The sequence below is a fragment of the Camellia sinensis genome, chromosome 7, assembly GCF_055761805.1.
Source record: "Camellia sinensis isolate YWXY chromosome 7, ASM5576180v1, whole genome shotgun sequence".
NCBI classification, from domain to species: Eukaryota; Viridiplantae; Streptophyta; class Magnoliopsida; order Ericales; family Theaceae; genus Camellia; species Camellia sinensis.
In genome coordinates this window covers 145,393,433-145,405,945 of record NC_138967.1, presented here as the reverse complement: position 1 = coordinate 145,405,945, position 12,513 = coordinate 145,393,433, and positions in this window count along the sequence as shown.

Genomic DNA, 12,513 nt, shown 5'->3' with positions numbered 1-12,513 from the left:
TATATTCAAGGAGGTTTTAACTAACAATGAAAGTTAGAATGATGAACCGAGTCTCGGTGCATGCAAAACAAGTGGATACAAGCATGAAGCATGCTAAACAAGGCATAAAGTCTCTAAACTAACCATCATAAGCTAGTAAGTAAAAGGGAGAAAGACGTGGGGTTGGAAGGCATACACATTATTACAACATTGCGCTCTCATGAAGGAGAGTCCGAATGAACTAACTAGCTAACTAATTACCAAGCTATTACAACAACAAAGGAAAAAATAGCTAAACTACTTAACTAATTGTAGTTTAGCTAATTATTACAACAAATTAACCAACTAATTAAACTAACTAATTAATTAATTACAATTACAAATCAAAACGAACTAATGAATACAACATGAAATAAGCGCTAAGCTAGCTATTCTAATTATTCCGCCTCGGGAAACGGGGAATGATCATGCATGCATGGTTTTCACCCGAAAAAGCCACTTTTCTATTTCTAAAAGCCACTGTTGCACTGTAGAACACTTGCACTAATTTCCACCTCCAGACTAACTCTGTTCTGCTAGGGGAGTACACTGTTGGATTTTGCACTGGTGGCCTACCAGCCACTGATGGCTAAACTTCACCGCTACAATACAGAGCAAATAGAGCAGAGATAGGGTATTCTCAAGGGTTTATTTGCATAATTTACCCCTCCTTAACATTTGAACAGCTCAAAGGAGTAGTAAAACTTGATTCACAAATCATCAATCTATGCAATTTCATTGCATGATGGCCTATGAACCAAAGTGTGCAAGTTCATTAAATACAACAAAACAAGACTCTCAAAACTACCTTCCTATCATGAAAGATCAAGGGAAGTAGTTGACAATGAATCTTGAACCGTTTTCAACACTAATGAGTATGAAACGACTCAAGACTCAAGGGTTCAATTAACGTCCGATTGAACCCAAAACAAGTTATTATCTTACACATTTTTTAGCTTCAATTTTATTACTTCATTTTAGATTACCATCCATTCCTTAGTCAATTAAGTCCAAAGGTAAATTTAAGTCCTCTAGTGGAAAGAGGGTTCGAACCAAGAGTTTCTTTAGGCATGAAAGAGACATCATACCATTGGTAATGAATCCCCAAAGGGATTAAACCATTAAGAATGATATCTCAATCTCAAGCTTAAACAAACAAGTAGTTTGAAACCACTTTCAAAACAAAACAAAACCCAAGAAAGGAGGGAGGTTGCGGAGGTGATTAATAGTGATCACAAGTATGGAAAGCCATAAATAAACACAATCAACTCAAATAAGATAGTGTCTAAGGCCTAAAACACAAAACTCGTGAGGACAATTACACTATTAGTATGCAATACAAAGCTCAAATGTAACAAACACTTAAAAATAGTCCTAAAATAGTCTAAAAATAGTTCTAAAACATACTAGAATTAAGACAAAAATTGCTAGATTAATAAGTTAAAACATGGATCATACTAGGCTAGTAACCAAAACACAAGAAGGGGAGGCTAACCCCTTCAATTTTGGACTTCAAAACATGATTTTAGCCACTGAAATGACTCTGAAAATCAGTGTTTAAAAGCTCAAAAAATGATAGTGCAAGGGTAAAGGCCTTGAAGCAAGGTGTAAATAAGGGTGAACCACCCCTCAACTTTTATTGGCTTTAAAACCTAAGTTTCAGCCCAAAAATACAGAGTTTTTATAGCCCGAAAATAGTTTAAAATAGTAAGAAAAATAGTTGATAAAGCAAGTAAAAAGACAAAGCCTTATACCTCTTGAAGAGGAGATCAATTCCAAGTAACAAAACAAGGCAAACACACCCACAAGACCTCAAACAAGGCTCAAAGATACCTCAACTTAAAGATGGAGAGGTTTGGTTAAGAGTGTATAGGCAAAGGTGAAGGATATGTAAGCAAGTGTTAAGAAATTTGCCAGAGAGAGAGAATTGTAGAGAGCGAGGAAAAATTTTGCTCTAAAATTTTTCTAACCCCAAAATATGAGAGAGAGGCCCTCTATATATAGAAAACATGAAACTCCCTCATAAACATCTAGCCATACAAGTGGAAGCAGATGCAAGCATCTGTGCAAACAGCTAGTACAGCTGTCACAAAATATTTGCAAAAGACATTGGTGGCCGACCGGCCGGCCATCACTGGTGGTCGGCAGGCCACATCAATGGCCGGCCACCAAGAGTGATGGCCGGCAGCCTAAAGAAGTGGCCGGCAGGCCACCAGGGGTTGTAAGCTTGAAAATTACTTGGTTTGGTCCAAAAACAAGGCAACAGGGGTGCAAGGTTTGAAAGGATCAAAGCTATGGCATTCCACTGAGGACTTCAAGCACTTGACAAGCATATACACTCATCATCGGGTATGCAAGCAATGACATCCAAGTCGTAAGCGCAGTCAAAAATGAGGTGTCTACAACCGAGCCATGTCAAGAAGATGACGATTCTTGTGTTCCACCACCCCATTTTATTAAGGGGTATTGGTGCAAGAGGTCTGATGGATAATGCCATGGTAGAAAAATATTGCCCTAACCCAGAATCCATGTATTCCCCCCCCATTATCAAAACATAAGATTTTTACAATGGCCCCAAACTAAGTACAAATCATCTTATGAAAATTGTTGAACACAGAGAAAACCTCACTCTTGTCTTTCATGAGACGCACCCAAGTAATACAAGACAAATTATCAATAAATATAACAAACCATCGATGACCTTTCACAAACATAACACGAGATGGACCCCAAACATCAAAATGTATTAATGAAAAAGGAACTAAACTTTTATTAAAACTGGGAGCAAAAAAAGCTCTGTGTTATTTTCTATGTTAACAAGACTCATAAAAAAACTCAAACACATTATTGTTTGCAAAAGTAGATGGAAATAAATGCTTAAATAAATAAAAAGAAAGATGCCCAAGAGCCTGTGGACTTGACTTTCTTCACGCCCCCTTGGCGGAGGGCTCGAACTGGTCCTACAATTCGGACTCCTGTCACGGTTTTGAATCTAATCTCACAAAGTGCAACGTGAGACTGATAAACACCAAAGAGTCCAATCCGGCAAATCATTTTGGAAAATAGATTTTGAATCAAATAATGCCAAAACTAGACTACGTTGCCAGATTACAGAGTTGCCACCTAAATATTTTATTTTTGAGAAATTTAGGAATCCCTGACTCGTGCCAAAGGCCACATGTCCGTCATCACCAAAGTTGCCTCGGCTCGGGAACTTGGGTACGAGAGGGGAAGGTCCTGAAATGAGCACCCCTGCTTGCCCGATCAAACATCGGCCACTACTATGCATGATATGTTGTTTTATAAACCTCATGTATTCTTATCCGGTTATTAGCTAACATTACTATGTGACGCACAGATGCAAGTATAGACTAAAATAGCAAGAATTGGAACAATTCAAACTCATGTTTGTTTTTCAAAAATGGTTTGAAAATGCCACCCTCAGGTGGGCTAAAACGCGGATTTACCATCAAACATGATGGGATTAAAACATGATTTGCTACTTCGCAAAGTGGGCTTAAAACAGACATTTGTTGAATCGTTCCAATTCAAACAACAAAACCTTCATCCACAGGCATTCATGCAGTTAAGCAAATAAGCATATAGCCTCATGGCAAGCATGTGAATTATGGCACCACTCACACTCATGCAAGTATGCTAAAGCATAAAACTCACAGTGTACTCCAAGCCAAAACAAAAGCTAGTTAGAAATATGCATGATCCTAACTATGTTAACAATGCCTAATGCAACACATGCAATATAAAATTAATAGGCTCGGCTACTAATATGGCATTTGATACAATTTGATAACATGCGGTTAAACATGTATTCAAAGAAGTATTGAAATACAATGCAGTTTGAATGATGCGCCGAGCCTCGGTGCATGCAAGATAAATGAATGATGCAAACATGCAAGCATAAGGTATGCTAATTGAAAATGTCCCTAATCTAACCAATGAAAGCGGTTAAATAAAAGAGAGAAAGACACGGGGTTGGAAGACATGCACACACGCACGCACACTTATTACAATATTATGCCCTCACGAAGGAGGGTACGAATGAATAAGCTAAGCTAATTATTACAACACAATTGAATAACTAGCTAGACTAAGCTAATTAAAATATTACAAAATTAATTGAATAATTAGCTATGCTAACTAACTAAAGCAATTAAAAAAAAAGCAAGTAAATGGCCTCGAGAGTGAGGGAGACACGCATGCTTGGTTGGCTTCCTCCCGAAAACCCATCACCTTGCCATCAGTTGCCTCTGTTTGCATTTGCTTTGATCTCTGAACACTGTACCAACTTCCAGACAGCCTCTGCTCCAACACAGGAACACTTTTGTGCACAAATTGACTGGTGGCCAGTCGGCCACAAAAAGTGATTGTCGGCCACCTTAACTGGCGGGTCAACCAGTTTAAGTGGCCGGTCAGCTACCTCAAGTGGCCAGTCAGCCACCCCTTTTTCCAGACTTCTGTTTTTGTTGCAACAGGGGCAAAGCAATGCATTTCTCAAGAAATGTGTACTGCCACCCTCCTTATCATTTCTCAAGCTCAAAGGAGTGTAGCACTTGGCTCTCAAGCCATCAATAAAGCATTTTCATGCATGATGGCCAAAGAACCAATCTTATACAAGCTTAATGAATGCACAAACAAGACTCTAAGGACCACCACCCTATCATGCATGATCAAGGGCGACGACGACCAAGAAAAGTGACACGTTTCATCACTTTAAATATGAAACGTCCCACATTTCTTGTGTTTGGATTAACGTCCGATCCAAACACATGCAATGCAACACAACAAGCTACAAAATCAAGCTAACATGTGAAGCTAACTAGGCATGCAAAATAGGTATAAGGAGAAGAGGCTAACCCCTCCATTTTTGGACTTCAAAACATACTTTTTACCACTGAAATAACTCTAAATTTCAGTGGTTTAAAGGCCCAAAAATTTTTATTTGAAGGTGGTAAAAATGGCACAAAAGGCTTCACAAGCCAAAGAGCAAAAACAGGAGACAACCCCCTAACTCAACAAGACTAACCACCATTTTGAAACCTTAAAAACAAATTTTTTTATGGATGAAAAACCAGGTCAAAACAGTGTAAAAAAGATAGCCAAGCAAGCAACCAAAACAAAGCTTAAATGAGGTAAGTCTTATACCTTTGAAGCACAGCACTAAACAGCCACAATTCTGAGCTAAAACTAGCCTTAAGAGCTCAAACTAAGCCTCAAAGAACCTCAACTCCAAGATGAAGATGTTTGGTCAAGGGTCTTAGTACAAAAGTGTAGAGAATTCTCATTTTCAAGCACAAAATAAGAAGAGAGAGAGAGAGAGAGAATTCTAGAGAGAGAGGGAAAAATTTGCTCCAAATTGTGTAACCTCTCAAAATGGGAGAGAGACCCCCCTTATATAGAAAATCAAGCTAAAGGCTTGTATTCATCCCTCCATACACTTGTATGGAGATGAGCATCAGTGAACAATAGCAAGCATAACTGGCAAAGAAATATTTAAAAAATGAGAAAAATGGTTGTCCCGGCCATCAATGTAGCCGACCGGCCATCAACATAGCCGACCAACCACCACTGGTGGCCGGCAGGCACAAGTCATGGCCAGCAAGCTAAGGGAATGGCCGACAGGTCACCCTCTCCTCCAAAAGTGAAGAAACAAGCTGTTGGCCCACAACCAAGCACAAAACAGACAAGATTAGAGGCTCCAAGGCAAGGTGCTCAGCCGAGACTTTCAGGGACTCAAAACGAACACAAGCAAGCACAATCATCAAGTGTTCAAACAATGACGTCCAAGTCTTGAGGGCATTCAAAAATGGGGTGTCTACAACGCTGATGCCACAGCCAAAAATCATCTTTGGTAGTAGGACTCATGATGGAAGAATTAGCAAGCTTGTCCGGTTAATCCTAGAAGTAGAGACCATTTTCTGCACTACCACTGTCAATCGTCCTCCTCGTGACAAGGTCATGAAAAAGACAATGATCAGGAAAAAAAGTCACACTACAATTCAAATCCTTTGTAATATGACTCAAGGATAACATGCTAATAGAAAAATTAGGAACATGAAGAACAGAAGATAGAGGTATGGAAGGAGTGATATGGACTAAACCTTTCCTAGAAATAGAAGAAACAGTACCATCTACAATCCTAACTTTGTCCTAACCTGAAGAGGGCTTATAGGTAGAAAAAAGGTCAAAGAACACAGATATATGATCTGAGGTACCATAATCAATAATCCAGGGCAAAGACTTATAAGAAAGGAAAACATGAGGAGAATAAACTAAGTCACCTGAGCAGGCAAATGACAAGGAAGATGTACTGAGAGCAGTAGAAGACTGACAGTTTAGCAAGTGACGCAGAATATCCTCAAACTCATGAGTAGTCATGCCAGAGAGACCATTAGAAGCCTGGCCAACAGAAGCATAAGTAGAATCAAGTGTATTAACAGCACTAAATGGATAAGCCCGTGGATGAGAGCCAAGTCCTCTGGATTGGCATGACCGACCTCCTCTAGAATCAAACCGATCACCTTGACCCCTAGATGGAGTCCCATGAAGCTTCCAACATATCTCAGGAGTATGTCGGCTTGCGACAGTAATCACAAAATACAGACTCCTTCGAGGCAGACAGAAGGATGGGAGTCAGGCTGAGGCTATCTCTAGGGATAGACAGTAATACTAAGTGGTCAGTAGAGACAGGTGACATCATAGCGGACCAGTGACTCTCTTTATTCTGTACATAGGCGAATGCCTCCTGAAGTGAAGGGTGAGTGTCCATACCCAGAACCCGACTCTAAACAGGATCATACTCCACATGCAATGAACTAGAAACTTGAAGCCCCTTTCCTATGCAATGAACTTCTTGTATCCAACTGAATCAGCAGTGCAAAAAGGCTTATAGCCCTGCAGGTGATCAAGGAGTTTCCAACCATTAGTGAGGAAGGTGAAATACTGAAGAATAGTCTGCTCCCCCTAAACAGAGCTCTCAATAAAGTGGCACAACTCAAATGCCCGTGAGAAATGTGGAAGCCACAGCATCCCAAATATCCTAAGTAGACTCCATAGACAAGTAGCCCTCACCAATGTCTGGTACCATCAAATGAATAAGCTAACCCATAATCAAAGAGTTGGTAATCTCCCATAGGTCATAACTCGGGTCAGTGGTGCTGGGTGCCTCTATCCTGCCATTAACATACCCCATTTTCCCTCTGCTCTTCAAAAAAATAGTCAAACTCTGTAACCATGCTAGATAGTTTTGACCATTAAATGGAGAGGTAGTGATTTTAAGACTAGGGTTGGGGTTATCAGTCATAGTAGTAGGTAGAATGGAACCCTCACTCCAAGGTGTCTGAGAAGTAATGGACACACTAGTGGAATTTGCCATGGATACCGTACTACCGAACCCTCAACAAAACTAGTACCAATCACAAATCCGAAGGATGGTGGAGGAATAGTAAGTACGATGACCACTAAGAATATTAATGAATTAAACACGCATCGATTTTTTTTTATTTATTATTTTTTTTGGAGAAGAAAAAAAGAAACAGAACAGGAACTTGATATTTTAGGTCACTACCTCATCACAAAGTCAATGACAACAGCAGTTCAACCAAACAGAGAGACGTCACAGTAGAGGAATGTCGCTAGAGATGGCCTCGGGGCTATCGGCTAGGTCTAAGAGACTGCCAGTGGCAGTCAGCGAGACAAGACGAGCCTGCCCTACTGCCTGCGACAGTGATCGAAGGGCTCAACTTAGGCCAGAAGCCTAGTCAGCAGTGACGAAGGGTTCGACTTAGGCCAGAAGGCCTGTCTACGATGGTGATCAAAGGTACTAGGGCATTGTCTAGCAGGTTCAGAAGCTAACGACTGGGCTAAAAACCCTTAGGCAGTAGCCGACTGAGCTAGGAAGGTGGTACCTCTGTGGTGGTTGTGTGGTGTATGGATTTAGCATTGTGGCTCTAATACCATGATAATTTTAAAGAATATCAAGAATAGGAAATGATTGTGATATCATCCTCCTTTTATATTAATGAAGATTAATAATTACAAGGGAGTCCTAAGGCATAGAATAATTGCAATGGATAAATGACTCAACTAATAATATGCTATTCTAACAGGAATATCCATACAGACCTGTTCTTCTAGGTCTTCATGAAGGAAGGCATTCTTCACATCAAACTGATGAAGTGGCCAATCCAACTTTGCTGCAAGAGAGAGTAGTATTCTCACAGAGTTCATCTTTGCAACCAGTGCAAATGTCTCTTGGTAATCTACCCCATAAGTCTGAGTGAAGCGCTTAGCAACCAGTCTTGCTTTGTATCGTTCTATAGAACCGTCTACTTTGTGTTTCACAGTGTACACCCACTTACACCCAACTGGATTTTTGTCTCTAGGTAACTCCACTAACTCCCAAGAGCCAGTCCTGCTAAGAGCTTTCATCTCCTCTATCATGGAATGTTTCCATTCAAGAATAGAGACAGCATCCTAAAAATTGTTAGGTAGACTCACAGAAGAAATTTTAGACAAAAAGGCTTTATACATCAAAACGAATCAAAGAAAATGGAAGTGAATTTTTATTAATAGAATGAGCAAAAGAAACTCTGTGTTGTTTTCCAAGTTGACATGACTTACACTGAAAATCAAGCACATTATTTTTCTCAAAAACAGAAGGAAAAAGATGCCTAAGAAGTAAAAAAAAGGGATGTCCTAAGCGACGGTGCCACAGCCAAAGGCTTTCATTGGTGGATGGTAATTGAAAAGATAAATGAGCCAGCTTGTCAGTCTGATCCAGAATACAGAGACCATGTTCCTCTTTACCATTGCCAATCCTCATCCTCGTGATAAGGTCCTGAAAAAGACAGTGATCCAAAAAAAAACGTCGCGCTACAATTCAAATCATGAGTAATGCAACTCAAAGATAAGAGATTAACACAAAAATTAGAAACATGGAGAATAGAGGATAAAGGAAGGGAAGAAGTGACATGAATTAAACATTTCCCTGACACAGACGAAATAGTACCGTCAGCAATACGCACTTTTTCCTGACCTGAGGAGGGTGTATACTCTAAGAACAAATTAGAGGAACCAGTCATATGGTCAAAAGCACCAGAATCAATAATCCAAGGAACAGCCAAATGGGATAGTAATGCACTGGTAGAGAAAGCCAAGTTACCTCTTAGTTGCATAAAGCGGGAGCGAGGAAGCGTGAGTCGATAGAAGTTTCTTAGGTTGGGAGCGTCTCGGGGAGCGGTAATATATATACATATATATTCATAGTTATTTTTTTAAATATATCTATTATATAAAGATAAGTTAAACAGTTATTTTTAAATATATTTATTGTTTTTATCTTAGGTATTATTTTTATTGACAATATTTTTAATTTATTTATATAATGAATTTTTTATTTTTAATTGATATATATATATATTCTAAATAAAAAAATTATAACCAATAAGGAATAATACAATATGTTAAAAAAATAAAATAAAAATTGAATGACTTATTTTATAGATTTTATTACATTTATTATTATATAACAAATTATATTATTTTTATTATATTTATTATAGGCAGGGAGAGATAGAACACAAATTGACGCGAGAGAGAGAGAGAGAGAGAGAGAGAGAAGAAGAAGAAGAAGAAGAAGAAGACGAAGACAAAGAAAACGAAGAAGAAGAAGACAACGACGACGACGAGATGAAGAAGAGAAGACAAAGAGAGAGAAAAGAAGATCGACATCATTGTCGAAGGCGAAGATAGACAAAGAGAAGAGGAGATTGAAAGAGAAAATGAGATCGACATCGATGTCGAAAGCAAAGACAGAGAGAGAAAAGGAGATCGAGAGCGAAAGTCGACGTCGATGTCGAAGGAAAAGGCAAAGGCAAAGGCTAGGGCTAGGGCTAGAACAAAGGTCGACATCAAAGGCTAGGGCTAGGGCTAGAGCGAAGGTCAAAGTCGAGGGCGAGACCAGGTTTCTCTCTCTCTCTCTCTCTCTCTCTCTCTCTCTCTCTCTCCCTCTCTTTACGATCCCATCTTGGACTGAATCGTGTTTCTCTCTCCACAGAAATGTGATTCTTACACATTTCTTTCTAGGAAATGCGGAATCGTGATTCTTACTCAGAATCGCCACCTGGTTGCACGATTCCTGTAACTAAGAGTTATCAAAGTTGGCAAAGGAAAAAGAGGATGCACCAGAGACAGTAGTAGAGGCTCGACGATCTAGCGAGTGGCAAAGAGCAATCTCAAACTTTAAGGCAAACAATCCAAAAACATCAGCAACAAGCAAGGTAACAGGAGCTGAAGGTGGTGGCTTAACCGTGTAAGAAAGATGTGCCCAAGCATTGGCCCTTTGGCCTCTAGTTTCGCTCGACCTACCCCCTCGAGAACCAGGACGATCGCCTCGTTCACCAAGAGGAGTCCTTTGCACAAGGTTTTGAAAAGCAGTTGTGGTTGCCGTAACGGTTGCGGCAATGCGGCAGCGGTTGCAGGGTGTAAAGGTTGTAGTAACCGGAACCGTGATTTTTTTTTATTTTTCGCACAATTTGAAGAAAACTTACTGATATGCATATATATATATATATATATATTCATAATCAAATTTATTGGGATTTAAAATAAATTTTGATCAATTTTTGTTAATTTTTAAGTATGATGCAATATATTTCATATTTTCAAATCACTATAAAATGAGCTTTTTACATTTTATTTCAACAGTTAATGATTTTGAGAATAATTGATTTTAAATGTCTACAAATTACAATACTTGAACTAACTGAATAAAAAAATATTTAAAATTATTAAATGAAAGAATTATAAAATAAAAATTGTGCCATAAATTTTTAAAAAAAAATTATAAAGAAAAAAATTCATATAAGATTTTTTCTTTGGGCTTGGATCACTTGAATATTTGCTCTTTTTTGTAAGCTTTTATTTATTTATTTTTTTCGGAAAAGGAAGCTATTTAGAATATTATAAAAAGGTGTAACAGTGTCTAACAAATCGTTACGGCTGTTATGTAACACCGAAACGACCGTTACATATGTGAATTTCCGTCACACCACTACAGCCGCCGTAACGGGTGGCGGTAACCACCACAACAATTACGTAATGGCATTACGTAAGAGTTGTGGCCGCTTTTTAAAACCTTGTCCGTACAGCTTCCAACAAGTCTCTCGTGTGTGTGTCTAGGTCTACTGTAGTAGTCACAGAAAAGATTATCCTTCTGAAAGGAAGGACGAGAAGCATGAGGCACACGCTCTCCATCTTGAGGGGGTACAAAAACCAAGACAGAGCGATCAGTAGTGGCAAAAGAAAGCATTGCAGAGCGGTAACTCTCCTCATTCTGCACAAAGCAATGGCTTCTTGGAGAGAAGAAAGCACATCCATGCTAGGTACTTTGCTCCGAACCGGATCATACTCCATATTCAAGCCTTCCAAGAACTTGAAGACCCGCTCTTACTCCACAAACTTCCGATAACTAGTAGAATCAATGGGACAGACAGACTTGTAATTCTAAAGGTGATCGAGCTGCTTCCACCTATTGTTAAGGAAGGTAAAATACTGGAGGATAGTCATCTCACCTTGTACCGACCTTTCAATGGAGCGACGTAACTCGAAAGCCTATGAGAAGTTCTCCTTACTGGAATACGTAGTAGTAACAACCTCCCAAATGTCCTGTGCAGTCTCCATAGCCAAATAGCCCTCTGTAATCTCAGGGACCATAGAGTGGATCAACCAACCCATGATGAGAGAGTTCGTGATTTCCCACTGATCATAACTAGGGTCCGTGATACAGGGTGCCTGTATCCTACCATCAACATACCCCATCTTCCCTCTGCTCTTCAAAAAAATAGTCAGACTCTGCGACCACACTAGATAGTTCTGACCATTGAATAGAGAAGTGGTGATTTTAAGGCCAGGGTTGAGATTATCATTCATAATAGAAGGTATAAGGGGACTCTCGCTCTTAAGCGGTTGAGAAATTGTTGACTCACTAGTTGAATCTACAGTGGATACTCTACTAAGTAACCCTCAAACCTAGTGTCAATGACAAACCCAAAAGATGATGGAGCAATAGTAAACACTATGACCACAAAAAAAAAATCATAAAAAATTGCAAATTAAGAAAAAAAAATTAATTTATCATTTATCATTTTTTGTTTTTTTGTTTTTTTGTTTTTTTTTTAATATGTTTAAGTGGAAAACATTACAGAAGATAGAAGGTCGATAGAGGGAGTGTTTGGAGACTGCCCGGCAGAGGCCTAGAAGGCAAGAGAGATGCTGACAGAGGCCAAGAAGGCCAAAAGGGTTGCCGACAGGCCCCTAGAAGACCAGAGGGGCTGCCGACTATGCCTAATGTTGGAGAGCCCATGAGGCCTGCCAAAGACCTAGGCAAGGGTGTCGGAGGTGTGGGTTGACTGGAGGTGGGCTGGGTGAGAGTCTACAGTGGCCGACTGGCCTGCTAAGGAAAAAGTAGGACTGTCA